The 19,002-nt window shown below is 44.1% G+C and overlaps 2 pseudogenes; both read right to left on the minus strand.

Moving 5' to 3' along the window:
- Window positions 1-2,978: 2,978 nt before the first annotated feature.
- Window positions 2,979-3,156, minus strand: LOC121006454 (annotated as a pseudogene).
- A 13,518-nt stretch (window positions 3,157-16,674) lies between these two features.
- On the minus strand, window positions 16,675-16,853 carry LOC121006381 (annotated as a pseudogene).
- Between the last annotated feature and the right edge of the window lie 2,149 nt (window positions 16,854-19,002).

Raw genomic sequence — 19,002 nt, forward strand, 5'->3', positions numbered from 1 at the left:
GGACGAAGTTCGGTTCGGGTTCGGATCACGAACCCGAACATTTCCGCAAAGCTCGGCCGAACTTCTCGAACCCGAACATCCAGGTGTTCGCTCAACTCTATTCACTACCTTTGAAAATTATCCCCACCCCTCCACTCCTTCCCTGAGATACAGACCATACTAACACCCCACCTTTCCATACAGCAGTTTCCGGTTCTTTTGATAAATTACACTCCTGTAAACACAAGATGTCAAATGGGTAATTTGAAACCAAATCAAAAATAGCCGCTCTTCTGGCTGGCGAACGGATACTCCTCACGTTCAAGGAACCAACGGAAAATTGCATGTTAGCAAAAAATTAAAAATAAACACACACATATTAGATATCCTATTACACTACCCCCCAACCATACCATCATTTCTTGTTCCTCTAGGACATTATGCTCCTGTAAACACAAAGTTCAGGGGATTATTTGAAACAAAGAAAAAAACAGTAGATCTTCTTACTACAAAACAAATACACCCCATGATTAAGGAACAAAACAAAGAGCAATAGACACATCACCTAGGATAACCCCTCCCCTTCAACTTCGGTTTACTTGAGGGTTCCCCCTGTATCCCCTTTTCCCTATCAGCACCTTTCCTAATATCATCCACACTTTTCCTGAAGCCTAAGGGTCTGGACAATTTTTTGGCCTCTTTCCCATAATACGCCCTGTCCGATGACGTGGAAGAGGAGTCTGACTCTATCTCAGGAGAGTCCCCACCTCCCCCCCCCTCCGAACTCGAAAAATCTTCGATCCTCTGGCTGGGCGGGATATCCTCAGTCCTTCTTTTAAGAGACACTTTTTACCTCCAATCCAGGAGACTCTGGTAGCTCACGTTCTGTAGACAACATACTCAAAACAGCTTCCGGAGCAACCTCCACCATCTCCTTTACACCCCTGGGCTCCTCCTCAGGAACCTCATCAGGAATCTCCACAGGAGGGGGAACAGGGACCTCCGCAGGGGGAGGAGGCGGAGGATCATTCCTCACAACAGAAGCATATGACCTTGCTTGTTCTCGGGACTCCTCTAAGGTGGCACACTGTCTGGCCAGGTGAGTATCAGAACCACACAAGTGGCACTTTCGGCCATTAGGACATTCTGAAGCTACATGTCCAGTTTCCAGGCAGTTCCTACATACTGGACCTTTATTGCAGTCATTTTTTACATGCCAAAAACAGAAACAGTTGCGACAAAATTCTGGCTGCCCCGGATACCTTATATATCCTCTGTTCACTCCAATGGAAAAACTTTGCGGGGGGTGGCACAGTCCGCCCACCCCATTGGGGTCCTGTCGGAACTCCACCCATGCATTCCACATACCATTGAAAGTTCCCAAGACATTCCTTCTTTCTTTAATCTCTGAAACAAAAGAACAGTACCTTTTTAAGAACGCCCGTATCTCCTCGTCAGAAACAAACGGATTGTACATATGTACCATTACGGGGACTCGCTCCTTCAGGTCACTCGTCACAAACCGAATTCCTTGCAACTCCGCCCGGTTGGCCATTTCTTGGCTGCTTAAATAGCAGGTGTTTAGCTCACTCCGTGTATTGAAGCTCACGTCGAAAAAGCCTTGCTGAGATTAGACTCGTACACAATAAATAGACTCGTGCGGCATTTTCAGCACCTCCTCAAGAACCTTCTTCTGGATGTGGATCAGACCATACTCCTGCTTCTTTTCCTCAGCGACGAACAGCCAAACTGTATTGGGTGCCTTTGGTGCTTCAGCCATAGCTTGCCACGCTACACCTCGGGGATCGCCTTCTCGTTGTCACCGGGACTAAGCCGCTCCCCAATAGCAGCAGGGAGATAAGACAACGGCTATAAACCGCTGCCCCCCTCCCAGGCCGAGGAGACGGGTACCCAGTGACACCTTATATCAGCCCAGACCAAGCGAGCAAAACTACACTTGATCTGAGCCAAAAGGCCGAGAAGCGATAACCTGAAAGGGTTCGCAGTACAGGCCGATGGTCCCCAATGCAGAGCACTTCTGAAGGCAATAGACTACAGGCCCCAGACCCACACACAGTCCGGGACGCTTCTTTCTCTCACAAACCAGGGAAAACGTGCGTGCATCCCACGCTCAGAAATCACCAGCATGCTCCTCTTCGTGTTCGCTATCTGCATAGCTCCGCCCACCTGCAGCTTTTGGCCATGCCTTTTCTTCGCACGCAATTCCTGGTGCCAAAGCACGCCAAGCGAAAACATGATATGAGGAGTAAATGGAGAAATAGTAGTGAAAAAAAAAGGGGTATGCATTGTTGTTGATTGTGATGTCAGGGCCCCATTGTTGAGTGTTCCGTCAGGGCCCTTGTGATGTCATCCACTGACCTGACCTTACTTGCCTCTGACCTGACAAGCCTCCTGTGACACGTGCAGTGTTCCGTCCATTGTCCAGACAAGGTAGGTCCAGCTGCTGCTGCAGATACATAGGAAGTGCTAGACTACTTTTTAACCTCCAAGTAATCCAGTTCAAATGATAGATCCACAAGAGGGAGACACAGGCAAACTTTACTCATTTAATGAAGCAAGGAAAAATGGTTACATCCAGCCAACTTGCTACAAAAGGGTCAATTCCCAGGGACAACTCAGCATCGCAGGTGTGCACAACAGGCCCAAATCAAACCCAAGGTAATGTGCGTGGCAGTCCAAACACTTCATTCAGGTGATAAACCAATTAACCCATCAGTCTTAATTGGATTGAGGGTGTGAAGAGACTGGCTGGCTGGGTTCCTTGGTGCTGGAACAAACCCACAGCTGATGCAATTAGGAGATTGACAGACTAGATGCAGGTATTATATGCAAAAAGCAACACTGCACTGACTGACTGGGCAGACCGAGGAGAAGCTGAAGTGCTGACTCCTGAGGGAGGCAGGACACACACAACTTTCCACTTGCTTGCTGGAAAGATGCTTGCAATCAATTTCATTCTGTTTTTCATACTGGATTAGAAGGGGTGCGCCGGTCCTGGAGGTACTGCAATACCAGGTCAATGCGTGGAGTGGACAGAGCAAGCTCTTTTTCCATCTCCCTGTTCGAAAAATCAATTTAATATATGGTCCCCAGATAGGGGACGTATCAGATATTAAACTGATAAGAACAGATTTTTTAAAAACCTTTCAGATCAATATTAGCATCTCATCAAAGTTGCTTTTATTGTTACATCATAGGTTTCTCTTTTTTTCCTTTTATTTTTTTAATTTCTTTATGGAAAACTCACTCCTTCACCAAAAACCTCCACTTTTTTTGTTTCCACACACCTTCCTCATCCATAACACCTTTCTGCCTATCCCAATTATAAATTACATATAGTCTAGAAAGGACTAATTTTACGCATTAAAAGACTGTACATCCCATAAGCTCTCCATCACGCACATCATAATGAACCACATCATCCTCACTTTTAATTTTCCACAAGCTCCCATTTCAAACATAGCACTTCTTGCATTAACATTATTTAGCATAATCATATCCCCACATCAAATGTCTAACCTATTCACTCTCACCACACCCATCCCTTGGACACACTTCAGACTTAACTAAATCCCTTCTCTTTTGCACTTCACGTACAGGCAAAATATTATGACAAGCCATCCACGCAATATCCTTTTGTCTATTCATCACACCTTCCATTGAAAATTTTTTCCACACTCCTATTGCTTCATCCGATCTCAACCCTAAAACCCTAAACTCACATACTTTACCGATAATAACCTCTCGACATTTGTTAGTCCTTTCCCTCCATCTTTCCTCACTTTTTAATTTCTCCATTTTGGAGTTCCAAAATAACGTGAATAACAGACTTATTATTCTTTTCAGGCATCTATCAGGCGCTGGAAAAACATTATTAACATATAGTAAAATAGGAATAAGCACAGCCTAAATTCTTAATACTCTTCCTTCCATGGTTAAAGACCTCAAAGCCCAAAAATCCATTTTTTTCTTAATTCTCTCATGAACTATCTCCCAACTTTGTTTCCCATACAAGTCCTTATCAAAAATAATACCTAATACATCAATCCACCCTTCTCGAACCGGCCAACCACACAATTCAATCTCACTCCACGCCCCAAAAACTTTACATACACTCCTATCTACACTCACTTAAAGAATTATTAGGAACACCATACTAATACGGTGTTGGACCCCCTTTTGCCTTCAGAACTGCCTTAATTCTACGTGGCATTGATTCAACAAGGTGCTGATAGCATTCTTTAGAAATGTTGGCCCATATTGATAGGATAGCATCTTGCAGTTGATGGAGATTTGAGGGATGCACATCCAGGGCACGAAGCTCCCGTTCCACCACATCCCAAAGATGCTCTATTGGGTTGAGATCTGGTGACTGTGGGGGCCATTTTAGTACAGTGAACTCATTGTCATGTTCAAGAAACCAATTTGAAATGATTCAAGCTTTGTGACATGGTGCATTATCCTGCTGGAAGTAGCCATCAGAGGATGGATACATGTTCTCATTCTGTTTACGCCAAATTCAGACTCTACCATTTGAATGTCTCAACAGAAATCGAGACTCATCAGACCAGGCAACATTTTTCCAGTCTTCAACAGTCCAATTTTGGTGAGCTCGTGCAAATTGTAGCCTCTTTTTCCTATTTGTAGTGGAGATGAGTGGTACCCGGTGGGGTCTTCTGCTGTTGTAGCCCATCCGCCTCAAGGTTGTGTGTGTTGTGGCTTCACAAATGCTTTGCTGCATACCTCGGTTGTAACGAGTGGTTATTTCAGTCAACGTTGCTCTTCTATCAGCTTGAATCAGTCGGCCCATTCTCCTCTGACCTCTAGCATCCACAAGGCATTTTTGCCCACAGGACTGCCGCATACTGGATGTTCTTCCCTTTTCATACCATTCTTTGTAAACCCTAGAAATGGTTGTGCGTGCAAATCCCAGTAACTAAGCAGATTGTGAAATACTCAGACCGGCCCGTCTGGCACCAACAACCATGCCACGCTCAAAATTGCTTAAATCCCCTTTCTTTCCGTTTCTGACATTCAGTTTGGAGTTCAGGAGATTGTCTTGACCAGGACCACACCCCTAAATGCATCGAAGCAACTGCCATGTGATTGGTTGACTAGATAATTGCATTAATGAGAAATAGAACAGGTGTTCCTAATAATTCTTTAGGTGAGTGTATATTGAACTTAAATCCACTGGCCATACAAAAACATTCCATCAGTAACTTTGCCCTTCTTATTCCCGCCTGCGACTTACATACCATTGTCACATCGTCCATGTAGCCAATCACTCTTATATCTCTCCCTCCACTACCAGGCACTTCTACCACTCTTATAACCCCCAACAAAGGCTTTATCACACAAATAAACAAAATTGGGGACAGGGGACAACCCTGCCTCACCTTTGACTCTATTCTAATACTTTTACTTAACCAACCATTCATCTGTACCTTACTTACAACACACTCATACGATACCCCCTATCCAACCTACCATGTATTCTGGAACACCCATTGTCCTCAAAACATTAAACATAAAAAATCATGCTGAACCCTGTCATATGCCTTCTCAAAATCCACAGCCACTACAGCAATTGATTGCTTCCTTTCATCACAGTCATACAGTACATCCCGCAATCCCATTAAACTCTCACTAATCTGTCGTCCTGGGACTGCGGACACCTGTTCTGCTCCTACCATATTCTCAATCACTCTCCTTAACCAATTTGCAATAACTTTGGCTATTATCTTATAATCACAATTGAGAAGCGTCACTGGCCTCCAATTTTTTAAGTCTTTTTTATTTCCTTTCTTAAAAAATAACACAACTATACTTTCAGACAGTCTTCCTCTATCTAACACCCATTTACACACATCAAATACATGCTCTCCAATCAAAAGTACAAAAAAATTAAACAGGCAAACTATCACTTTCAGCCACTTTCCCTTTCTTCATACTTTTCACCACTTCACTCAACCACTCCCTATCCTCTCTATACAAATGTTTCTCAATATTATCCAAACAATCACCTTCCAAATCATACGCTTTATCTTTTTTTTTAAAACAAATCTACATAAAACTTCCACACCTCATTAATCACATTGTCTTACCTCTCACTTCTGTCCCATCCTTATCTAATACACTCTCCATTCTCACTTTACTTACATGCACGTTTTTAAAGAAAAAATTTGTACACTTCTCATCCTTCTCTTTCACAACCAATCTCGTCTGAGCTATTATTTTCCTCCCTCGCTCCTGAAGCTTCTGTCTTTCAGTCTCTCTAGCCTCCTGAATCTCCTTTTTAACATCATTTCCACCTCTTTGCAATTTTTCTAAATACTGCAGCCTAACCTGCCACCTTTCATAATCTTCACGTTCACTCCTCACCTTCTGACACCCTTATTTAATTAAAAATGTTTTCGTCTCTGCCTTCACCCATTCACACCACTCAACCACACTCTCAAACTCCTCCTTTTTATTCATCCATTTCCTAAACCATTCACAATAACTTTCACGCACAGACCCATCTTCCAACAAAGAAACATTTCATTTCCACACACCCCTCCCATAGTCGTACTCCCCACTTATACTCATGCTACATTCAACCAAGGCATGATCCGTATACTGCAATCTTGTCACAGTACATTTTTCAATCTCCATGTACCTGCAACAAAAACAAAAATCAATTCTTGAACATATACTACCTTTGTCACTAAAATAAGTATAACCTCTAGATCCATCCCCTTTCTCTTTAAAGGCATCACTAAGGCCAAATAAAGAAACCAATTCTTTCAGTTGTTTCCCACTTTTGTCAATTTTGGACACACTACCCAACCTATCCCCATCAGAAATAAAACAATTAAAGTCCCCAACTAAAAATACATTCTCCCTTCCACCTAAAAAAAAGTACAATCTCTCTATTAATTCCTCCCAGTCCTTTCTATCTAAAGGAGCATACACGTTAATTACATTGAAAACTAACTGAAACTGCTCTACCTTCAGCTATATGAGTAATATTGTGTATAACAAAATCATTCCCTTTAAACAATTCTTTTTTTTACCCCCAATCGACCACACACTTGGTCCTAAAGACCAGGAAGTACTCTGAGGCTCATCTTCCAGATTTCAATCTTGTAAACATAGGATGTCACATGCATAAGTAACCAAAGATGAAAAAATTGCTTCTATTCTCCTTGCAGATCTTATCGACCTAGCGTTGATTGTCCGGATTTTCAGCATCATGAGTCTTCCTAGAAAAAGAAAAGGTTAAACAACAGAAACATCAGTACTTCCTTTCTTTCCCTTTCTAGGGACTCTCCCTCTACTTGTGCTTCCTGGGGCAGAGGGGCCTGGGACCTGCACCAATTTCATCTCTCCCCATTCCTTTACCTTGTTTTTCTTTACCTCCTCCGCACATTTCTTAAACCCTCAAGTCCTTGCCACTTTTTTTACACTTGGTCTTTCCACCCTTTGCTCCCGGGAAGAAGCGTCAGAATCCAACTCAGAAGTTTTATCTCCCCCAGTACTTTCAAACTCCCTAATTTGCTGACTTAAGGGGATCTCCACAGTCTCTGCAGGCTTTCTTTTCAAAGAATCTTTTTCTACCTCCATCTCTGGTCCATCAGCAGACTCCTCCACCACAGGGTCATCAATAGGGTCCGAGTCCACAACCAGGTCCTCTCCTTCTGCTCTCAGGGGGTCTGGAGCCGGACCAGGGTCCGTGACGTCCTCCTTCACCCCAACTTCCACATCTGAGGGAACCTCAAGAGAAGACTTAAAGTTCATATCTGGTTCTCCGCTCACCACACTTGCCCAGGTTCTCGTACCAGGAATCTGGTTTACTCTGGGACATTGCCTTGCCAGATGCTCCGAGGAGTTTCAGAAGTGGCACTTTCTCGCCTCTTCACACTCTGCTGTACTGTGGCCTGTCTGAAAACAGTTCCTGCAAACCATTCCAGAGGTACAGCTCTCTTTTAAATGTCCCAAAGAAAAACAATTTGGGCAAAACTCTGGTTGCCCAGGGTAAAATAAATGTCCCCTGTTTGATCCAATAGAAAACATTTGCGGGGGGTGCATCATCGCACCTACCCCTGCTTCGTCATAACTGAACTCCACCCAGTATCTCTGGAGCCCGGTAAAGGTTCCAAAAACGTTTTTCTTTTTCTCTCCTGGAGATACGTATTTACAGTACCTTTGCAGAAACAAGACAATTTCCTCCTCCTTAACGAAGGGATTATACATCTGGACGGTCACCGGGGTCATTCTCCTCTGCTCTCTTTCCTGGGACACCAAGAAATTAACATCCTTCAGCTCTGGATGGTCTGCAAGTTCCCAACTCCTGGCATAGCAAGTGCGAAATGAATCCTGAGAGACAAAGGAAACATCATAAAATCTTTTGACAGGAAAAGCCTGCACGCAAAAAATCTCCTCCATAGGCATCTTCAGCGTTTCTTCAATAATCTTCGTCCGGTTCTTCACAACCGAAAATGACGACCTCTGGTCCTCCAAGACATACAGCCGCACTGTATTTGGCGCTGTCGACGGCACCTCTGCTATGCTCCACAACTATCGCCTTCCCTTAGGGAATCTGCCCAGACACTGGATAGCAGCAACCTCCCAACCCTAGAAGGGAAGAGAGGAAGGCCAAGTGCTGGGGTTTCCCTAGTAACCTGAGGGTTAGTCTAGCTACCCTATAGCAGCATGGATGCAACCACTTAAGGAAGTCACCCAAGGCCAAGTAGCTGGGGCCAGCTCAGATGCCTCTGACTAAGGTTTCAACACACAATTTTATTAATCAGAAAATCATAAATAAAATATAACAACTGAAGTCAAAATTGCAGACACATATATAAATAAGGATAAAAGATGAGGACATAATTACTATTGTACAATTGAATTCCATAAGGACAAACACCACATAGATGCTGCTTCTTTTGGACCAAAGTGCTTTTTGTCTCTCAAATAATAAATATACATTTCACTTAAAGCTATTTTAATACAATTATTAGAATAAATAGAATTAGAATAAAATCATGCTTAAAAATTTAAATATTCCTGACTTTCCATAGGGCACTTTTAAAACAATTAATTATTGTCCAACATAAAATCTGCTGCTTTGGGCTTGGACAAGTAAAAAGACCATAAAAAATGTACTCAAAGTTAAGATCCTTTAAACCACATATCCATTTTAATAATGGCCCCATCTTTCTCCAAATCTCCTGTGCAAAAGGACAATTCCAGAAGAGGTGCATGACTGACTCAACATCCCCACATCTTTGTCTCGGACACCTGGCTCTCGCCACCAGTCCTCGCCTATGCTGGAACTCACGTGTAGGGAGGCACTGGTGGACGATTGCCCAGGCAAGATCTTTATGAATGTTTGCTAGGAATTTTCCAAACACATTGCGCCATACCGTCTTTGATCTTGCCTGCACCTCCTCCTGTTTCCTGTAAATCAACAAGACTTTCTTATGGTCCCCCAAAATGTCAGGCTCTAATTCTTGAAGCCCCAAGAGCCTGACTGTTTTTTCAAGTACCGCGTAGTGTTTTGGGGGACACAGAAGCACAGGAGAATTTAAAGGGATTCTGAACCATCTTTTAAAAATCATTCCCGCAGCATATTTTTAAAAAATAACTAAAAATGCCCTTGGAACTGTACAATCTAAAACAAAAGCAGAAATATTTAATATAAAAGAAGGTAAAAAGGTTTGGCACATCTCTTCCCCCATTATATTTCTTTTTATACATTAATTCCCTCCTTAACTTTTCCATCTTTGACCCCCATAAAAAAGTAAAACAATCTAGTTAATTTTTTAATATACAAAGATGAAGGAGGGAATACCATTGCTACATATAACATTATGGGAATTAAAACCGCCTTTATTATTAAAACCTTTCCTTCTATTGTTAAATTCCTTAAGTTCCACATTAAAATTTTCTTTTCCATTTTTCCTATTGCCAGATCCCAGTTTAAAATCCCATCGTTAGCTTGGTTAAAAGTTATCCCTAAAATCTTAATACTGTCCTGTTGTATATTAACTCCAGGTGTTATAGAGGAGTCCCAAGAACCAATATTAAAACAATCACACTTATCTACATTAAGTTTAAAACCAGAGGCCTCACAAAAAAAGGTCGTAGTCCTTAGAGCTCTTCGCAAGGGTGGAGAATCTGTACACAATATTGTTATATCATCCATATAACCTAGGACTTTAACCTGTTCTCCTCTCCCACCCGGTATCGGCACCCCTCTGATTACCTTGTCCTTCCTGAGGAGTGCCAACAGGGGCTTTATTGCACATATAAAAAGGAGAGGAGACAAAGGACATCCCTGTTTAACCCCAGATAAAAGCGGTACTTCTTTTGTTAAAAATCCATTAATAGATATTTGTCTAAAACAGGACTGGTATAAAAGCTTAATACGACTTAAAATTTTATTAGGGACAGACAACTTTTTGTTGGTACTCATGTGATACTCGATCGAACGCCTTTTCGAAGTCTAGGGATAAAATGGCTAAATTTTGATTTCTGTCTTTAAAATACCATATGATGTCACGTAAAATATTTAAAGATTCGGCAATAGATCTACCTGGCACCCCGCACACTTGACTGGGATGGATTATTTTATTTACACTGCTCAAAAATAATAAAGGGAACACTTAAACAACACAATGTAACTCCAAGTCAATCACACTTCTGTGAAATCAAACTGTCCACTTAGGAAGCAACACTGAGTGACAATCAATTTCACATTCTGTTGTGCAAATGGGATAGACAACAGCTGGAAATTATAGGCAATTAGCAAGACACCCCCAATAGAGTGGTTCTGCAGGTGGTAACCACAGACCACTTCTCAGTTCCTATGCTTCCTGGCTGATGTTTTGGTTACTTTTGAATGCTGGCGGTGCTTTCACTCTAGTGGTAGCATGAGACGGAGTCTACAACCCAGACAGGTGGCTCAGGTAGTGCAGCTTATCCAGGATGGCACATCAATGCGAGCTGTGGCAAGAAGGTTTGCTGTGTCTGTCAGCGTAGTGTCCAGAGCATGGAGGCGCTACCAGGAGACAGGCCAGTACATCAGGAGACGTGGAGGAGGCCGTAGGAGGGCAACAACCCAGCAGCAGGACCGCTACCTCTGCCTTTGTGCAAGGAGGAACAGGAGGAGCACTGCCAGAGCCCTGCAAAATGACCTCCAGCAGGCCACAAATGTGCATGTGTCTGCTCAAACAGTCAGAAACAGACTCCATGAGGGTGATATGAGGGCCCGACATCCACAGGTGGGGGTTGTGCTTACAGCCCAACACCGTGCAGGACGTTTGGCATTTGCCAGAGAACACCAAGATTGGCAAATTCGCCACTGGCGCCCTGTGCTCTTCACAGATGAAAGCAGGTTCACACTGAGCACATGTGACAGACGTGACAGAGTCTGGAGAAGCCGTGGAGAACGTTCTGCTGCCTGCAACATCCTCCAGCATGACCGGTTTGGCATTGGGTCAGTAATGGTGTGGGGTGGCATTTCTTTGGAGGGCCGCACAGCCCTCCATGTGCTCGCCAGAGGTAGCCTGACTGCCATTAGGTACCGAGATGAGATCCTCAGACCCCTTGTGAGACCATATGCTGGTGCAGTTGGCCCTGGGTTCCTCCTAATGCAAGACAATGCTAGACCTCATGTGGCTGGAGTGTGTCAGCAGTTCCTGCAAGACGAAAGCATTGATGCTATGGACTGGCCCGCCCGTTCCCCAGACCTGAATCCAATTGAGCACATCTGGGACATCATGTCTCGCTCTATCCACCAACGTCACGTTGCACCACAGACTGTCCAGGAGTTGCCAGATGCTTTAGTTCAGGTCTGGGAGGAGATCCCTCAGGAGACCGTCCGCCACCTCATCAGGAGCATGCACAGGCGTTGTAGGGAGGTCATACAGGCATGTGGAGGCCACACACACTACTGAGCCTCATTTTGACTTGTTTTAAGGACATTACATCAAAGTTGGATCAGCCTGTAGTGTGTTTTTACACTTTAATTTTGAGTGTGACTCCAAATCCAGACCTCCATGGGTTGAAAAATTTGATTTCCATTTTTTAATTTTTGGGTGATTTTGTTGTCAGCACATTCAACTATGTAAAGAACAAAGTATTTCAGAAGAATATTTAATTAACTCAGATCTAGGATGTGTTATTTTTGTGTTCCCTTTATTTTTTTGAGCAGTGTATAATAGGTTTAAAACGCGTTGCCATTAATTTGGCCAGGACTTTGTAATCAACATTTAGTAAAATTTCCTGGTCTAAAAGATCTAGCTTAAAATCAAGAGAGTTAAGAACATCTTCTAAAAAGGACGAGTCAATATTTTTCTTATCAAAGAGTGACTGATAAAAGTTAAAAGCAGCATCTAACATATCTTTTATTGTGGATTCACCTTCTAGGCTTTGGATCGCATCACGTTTATCCTTAACCTTCTTAAAGAAAAGACTTGAACATTTCTCTCCTTCTTCAAAATATTGCACATGTGAATTGAAAATTATTTGTTTTCCTTTATCATCCACGACTTTTTTAATTTCAGTTTTAACTTTTAAAATATCATTACTCACATCCATACCGATTTCTGTTAATTTAAAAAGCACATGCAAACATAATACCATCTTTTCTTCTCTCTGGTCTTCTTCTTACCTGCTTCTAAAAAAAACTTTTTAATTTTAGGTTTAATATTTTCCCACCAGTGTAGCACTGTTTGATTTGATGGCCTCTGGGACTGCCACAACTGGTAGGAACTCTCAGGGTCCTCTAGAAGTGTAACATTCAGCCTCCAGGGACCCTGTTTGGTTTTTAATTCCCCTTCTAGCTCCAGCTTAACTGTGTGGTCTGAAAAAATGTTGGATGAGACGGTACAGCTTTTGGGGATAAAAGAATTTGAAAAAAAGATAAAATCTATTCTGGAACTTACCCTCCTGCTGGACCATGTGGGGGCCAGGTCCGACGGCGAGAGTTCCTTCCAGCAATCTTTTAACCTAAAATCCTCTAAAATATGTTTCAACAAGTAAGAAGTACGGTCTCCGGAGGTGGCACTCCCCCCCCCCCCGCCGGTGTTCTCCATCACGTATACAATTAAAATCCCCACCTACCAGCAAAGGGGAAGTACCAACACAAAATAAAGGTAAAATTTCAAATAATTCAGCCCTTTCTTGTTTTGTGGGTGGTGCATATACATTTAAAACACGAATAGTAAAACCTTTAAAAGATAAATAAATTAAAATTGCTCTACCCGGCATAATTTCTAAAACAGATTGTATAGATATTTGGTGATTGTGACATAGTAAACCAACCCCCACAGAACGACAATTATTTGCGCCTGACCAAACCGAGGAGCCGAATTTCCAATCTTTTTTCAGGTTAACATATTCAAGGTCACTAGCAATCCCACATTCTTGAAGAAGACATATATCAAAATTAACAGTCTCTAAATAGGAAAATAAAGCAGCTCTGCGTACAGAGCTCTTTAAGGATCTCACATTTAGTGAGACCACATTAATGGGGATAACCATTTAGATGTTGTCAGAGTCCGATTCAGAAGAGTCAAAAGCCTCAATTCATAGGGATTCATCATCTCCTTTTCCGGGGGTCAGAAAGTCTGTGATATTAGCAGAACCTAAATCAGGCGTAAAATCCGTCCGAGGTTCTGGACCCTCCGTAGTTCGGTGTTTCCTCTGTTTCTTCACTTCATCCTCTTCTCTTTGTCTCTTCGAAGACTGGCTGCTGTCCATCTCCTCCTCATTCTCGCTGGATGGGACCTTCAAAATCACGCCATCGTCATCTGCCGATGTTCCCGTCTCCGCAGCCAATTGGAGCAACCCGAGAAACGAAGAGCTTAACAAGACTTTTCTTGAAAGAGAGGTCTTCACCGCCCCATCTGTTGCAACCGCTGCCCCAGACTGTGGCTCTGACCCCTCACTCGACCGACTCAGACTATGACTCTTACCTCCGTCCTTCCTCGCTTGACTTCCTGCTAAAGGTGCAGAGAGTCCTTGCTCCAGACTTTTTGTATTCCCACCTTTGGGGGTCATAGGAGGCCCAGACTTAGTCGCACTAGGATCTTTCGCAGGGCCCTTTTTTGGGGTAGATGGGCCCTGTTCAAATCCCGCACTCGACCTACGTCCTGCCCTGGAAAGTCTTTGGAGACCCTCCGTGGGTAGTTCCTGAGTCGCACCACCTGTCGACTCATGCCCAGGTCTTATTATCGACTCAGCTGTCTGGTCAGAAGAGCCTGCAGCACTCTCTTGCCCAGCCCCAGAGTCCACCTTTGGAGCTCCGGGCTTAACGATGACACTCGTGCTTAGGGCTTTTACCGCAGAGCATGCATCCCTTGCTGACTGTTGCTCAGGCTCAGATTTTTTGTTAGCCTTCATAGGACATTCTCGGAAAATGTGTCCCTCCGTCCCACATAGGGAGCACATTTTTTCGCCCGTGCATCTTGAGGCAACATGTCCAAGTTTCCCACAATTGTTGCACCTCACCTCTTTTGGGTTCTCGCAATTCCATTGGACATGCCCATAGCGCAAGCATTTTCGACAAAAGGTGGGCATCTGATTGTAATAAAGGAAGCCTCGGTGACTTCCTATCGAAAATTGCGAGGGTGGATGCGACAGACCTCCTATACCGCAAGGGTCTTCTTTCAGAATGACCCAATATTTCCTCTTGCCTTTCCAAAGACCCTCTCCGTTCAGGATATTTTTCTCGAAGCGGATGGAACGGCAATAACGACTGAGGAAAGTCTGTATATCAGCCTCCGCAAAAAGGGATTGTACATCACTACAATCAGTGATCTCTTCTCCTCACTGTAGAGAAAGAGAAAATCGAGGCCATCCAACCTCTTATCACTCGGATCCGCCACGACCAATCTATCGTACATGTTGTCGCAACAACTCGATGCATCAAAGGAAATAGTGTATTGCCCTTGTATTTCCTGGTCTCTCAGACACAGGATTTCAGATTTGTGGAAACCAAAGTAGCCCAACAGGACCTCCGCCACCACATAGCGGAGGTTCTTTTGTTGTCGATGGCCCTCCTCCACCTCAATTCTGACTGATTGGCGCAACCGGGTCTCCCCGGCTGCAAACCCAAAGGAAAATGGCATCTCCGTATCCCGGGGAAAACAAGCCCTTCACCTCGAAAACCTCAGGTGCAGCGCCCCAGCCCGTAAGGCAGGATACCTCACCCCAAGCCAAGGTTCAGAGTATCCCAGGTACTTCCAAGCCTCTTCCAAGTATTCTTTCCGCCACCGAAACCGACCGTCAAGATCTTAAATGACCGCAGTAACAGGCACGACAAAATGTCCGACGTCCAGGGGTTCAACCGTCACTTCCAGCAACAGGGGTTTAGACCCTCCAGGACCCACCCCTGAGGCCAGGTATCCGGAGACCCTGGACTACCTCTCACCGGGATCGAGGCAGCACCTCTCGGTGCCGCACTAGATCCAAGCCACGAGGCCGAAAAAAATGTCGCCTTCACGCCCTTAATCCACGCTCCAAAATACGCCCTCTCTGGTTCGAAAACCGCAAAAAAGCGCGATCGCCTCCCGTTGCCTGGGGACTAAGCCTATCCCCTATAGCAGCAAGAGGCACGACACGGGCTATAAACCCGCGCCATCCCCCAAGGACCGAGGAATCGGGTACCCCAGGCACCTTCCAGCCAAGACCTTATGTATCTCTACACGTGATCTTAGCCAAAAGGCCAAGAAGCGATAACCCGCTCGGCCTCGACAACCGGGCCGCTTATCCACTATGCAGAGCACTTCAAGGCAACAGCCTACAGGCCCCTAACCCACAGTCCAGGAGGCTTCTTTCTCTCACAAACCAGGGAAAACGAACGTGCGTCCTACGCTCAGAAATCACCAGCATGCTCCTCTTCATGTTTGCCATCTGCATAGGTCCACCCACCCGCCACTTTTGGCCACGCCTTTTCTTCACACGAAATTCCTGGTGCCAAAGCACGCCAAGCAGAAAAACTGATGAGGAGTGAATGGAGAAGTAGTGGAAAAAAAAAAAAAAAGGGCATGCATTGTTGATTGTGATGTCAGGGTCCCATTGTTGAGTGTTCCGTCAGGGCCCTTGTGATGTCATTCACTGACCCGATCTTACTTGACCTCTGACCTGACCTGACAGATACATAGGAAGTGCTGGACTACTTTTTAGCCAACCTCCAAGTAATCCAGTTCAAAAGATCCACAAGAGGGAGACACAGGCAAACTTTACTCATTTATTGAAGCACTGGAAGAGCTAAATGGTTACATCCAGCCAACTTGCTACAAAAGGGACAATTTTCAGGAACAACTCAGCATCTCAGGCCTAATCCAAATCCAACCAAAGGTGCGTGGAGGTCCAAACACTTAATTCAGGTGATAAGCCAATTAAGCCATCCATCAGTCTTAATTGGATTTAGGGTGTGAGGAGACTGGCTGGCTGGGTTGCTTGGTGCTGGAACAAACCAACAGCTGATGCAATTAGGAGATTGACAGACTAGATGCAGGTATGCAGAAAGCAGCACAGCACTGACTGGGCAGAGAGAGGAGAAGCTGAAGTGAAGACTCCTGAGGCAGGACAGGACACACACAACTTTCCACTTACTTGCTTGCTGGAAGGATGCTTGCAATCAATCTATTTCATTAAGTTTTTTTCATACTAGATTAGAAGGGGTGCACCGATCCTGGAGGTACTGCAATACCAGGTCAATGCGTGGAGTGGACAGAGCAAGCTCTTTTTCCATCTCCCTGTTCGAAAAATCCATTTAATATATGGTCCCCAGATAGGGGACGTATCAGATATTAAACTGATAAGAACAGATTTTTTTTTTTCAAGTTAAAATATATCCCTTTGGGATAGTCATTAAAATCAATCTTTACATAAGGAATTCATAATAAATTAATAAAACAGTTTTACAGAAATATATAGAATTAAAATGGTATAATATTATATAACTGACCCCCATTCCCTTAAAAACCATTTGTGGCACATAAAAGGAATTTTTTTTTTGTCGATTTAAAAATGGTTTTAGAAGAAATGTATAAATATTATTTAAACATTTTCTTCAGAAATAAGATCATTTTTAAAACATAAAATATTCCTGGCCATCCACAGAGCTGCTTTAACACAGTTGGTGATCTTCCATGCCATTGCCTTTTTAGTCCTTGATGGGCATTCCAGACCTTCATAAAATACACCGTCCATTGTTAAAACCTTTAATCCGGAAATCTTCTTCATTAAGGGGAGCATTTTGGTCCATATCTTCTGTGCAAAATAACAATGACAAAATAGGTGAAAAACGTCCTCCTCTCTGCATGTTCCCCTAGGACAGTGGTTCTCAACCTTTCTAAAGCCGTGACCCCTTAATACAGTTCCTCATGTTGTGGTGACCCCCAACCATTACATTGTCCCATATGAGCCGCTGACGCGGCTGGGTATGACATAGTTATGGGGATCTGTGGATTACGCTGAGTTATGGAGGATCTGTGGATGACGCTGTGTTGTGGGGGATCTGTGGATGGCGCTGTGTTGTGGGGGATCTGTGGATGGCGCTGTGTTGTGGGGGATCTGTGGATGGCACTGTATTGTGGGGGATCTGTGGATGGCACTGTGTTGTGGGGGATCTGTGGATGGCGCTGTGTTGTGGGGGGTCTATGGATGGCGCTGTGTTGTGGGGGATCTGTGGATGGCGCTGTGTTGTGGGGGATCTGTGGATGGCGCTGTGTTGTGGGGGATATGTGGAGGGCGCTGTGTTGTGGGGGATCTGTGGAGGGCGCTGTGTTGTGGGGGATCTGTGGAGGGCGCTGTGTTGTGGGGGATCTGTGGAGGATGCTGTTATATGGGGGATCTGTGGAGGACAGTGTTATGGGGGATCTGTGGAGGACACTTATGGGGGACCTGTGGATGGCACTGTTATGGGGTGGATCTGTGGAGTACGCTGTTATAGGGGATGTGTGCTATGACACATAGGGCCATGAGGGGGGCCAGCATAAGACATATAGCATCTTATGCTGGTCCCCCTCATGGCCCTATGTGTCCCCTCATGTGTCCTAAACTGCGCACATGACTGTCTTTGCATGTAAAGTATGTTACTCCTGTGTGAAACAATCTCTCTCCTATTTGTAGCGTTATACTACCCTACCTCGTGAGATTTCCCTACCTCCTGACTTCCTGTCGCACTGCTAATGACGTGAGGAGGCGTTCCTGAGTTTTGACAATCTGCGGCATGCGCAAACCGACAGTTTATGGAAAATCTCAGCGGAGTTCAGCTTTACACTGGGACACTGCGCATGCGCAGGAGAGCCTTAGTAGGGAAATATTACGGCCCAGTGCGCAAGCGCGGCTAACTCCGGCCGGCGCATGCGCAGTGTCCCGGTGTGAAGCTGAACTCCGCTGAGATTTTCCATAAACTGTCGGTTTGCGCATGCGCAGATCGTCAAAACTCAGGAACGCCTCCTCACGTCATTAGCAGTGCGACGGTAAGTCAGGAGGTAGGGAAATCTCACGAAGTAGGGTGATGTAACGCTACAATCGTGCAGCCCTAATAGGAAGCCTCAGGCGACCCCCCGGAAAGGGCCGATCGACCCCCAGGTTGAGAACCGCTGCCCTAGGACATTCTGCGGTGCTGGTCAAACCTCTTCGGTGCTGGAATGCCCAGAACTCGTGTACGTAGCTCCAGGCCAGGTATTTCTGTGAAATATTAATATTTAATATTGACTTCCTTCCATATTTGCTTACATTTATTTTCATTAAAAATTTTAATAGGAACCATTAGTTTTTCATCTTGAATTTCTTTTAAAAACTTTTTTACTATTTTTTAAATCTTCTAACCTTTTATTATTTTAATTAAAAGAGGTTTTTTTTCTAAAATCTTATAAGAATTAGGCAGGTTAAAAGCATATGGGGAATTTAAAACCGTTTCAAACTATCGGTTTTTCCTCATAAAATAACCAGTACCATAACGTAAAAAATAAGACCAATAATTTACTTTAAAAA

This window comes from Bufo bufo, chromosome 6 (assembly GCF_905171765.1).
Source record: "Bufo bufo chromosome 6, aBufBuf1.1, whole genome shotgun sequence".
NCBI lineage: Eukaryota > Metazoa > Chordata > Amphibia > Anura > Bufonidae > Bufo > Bufo bufo.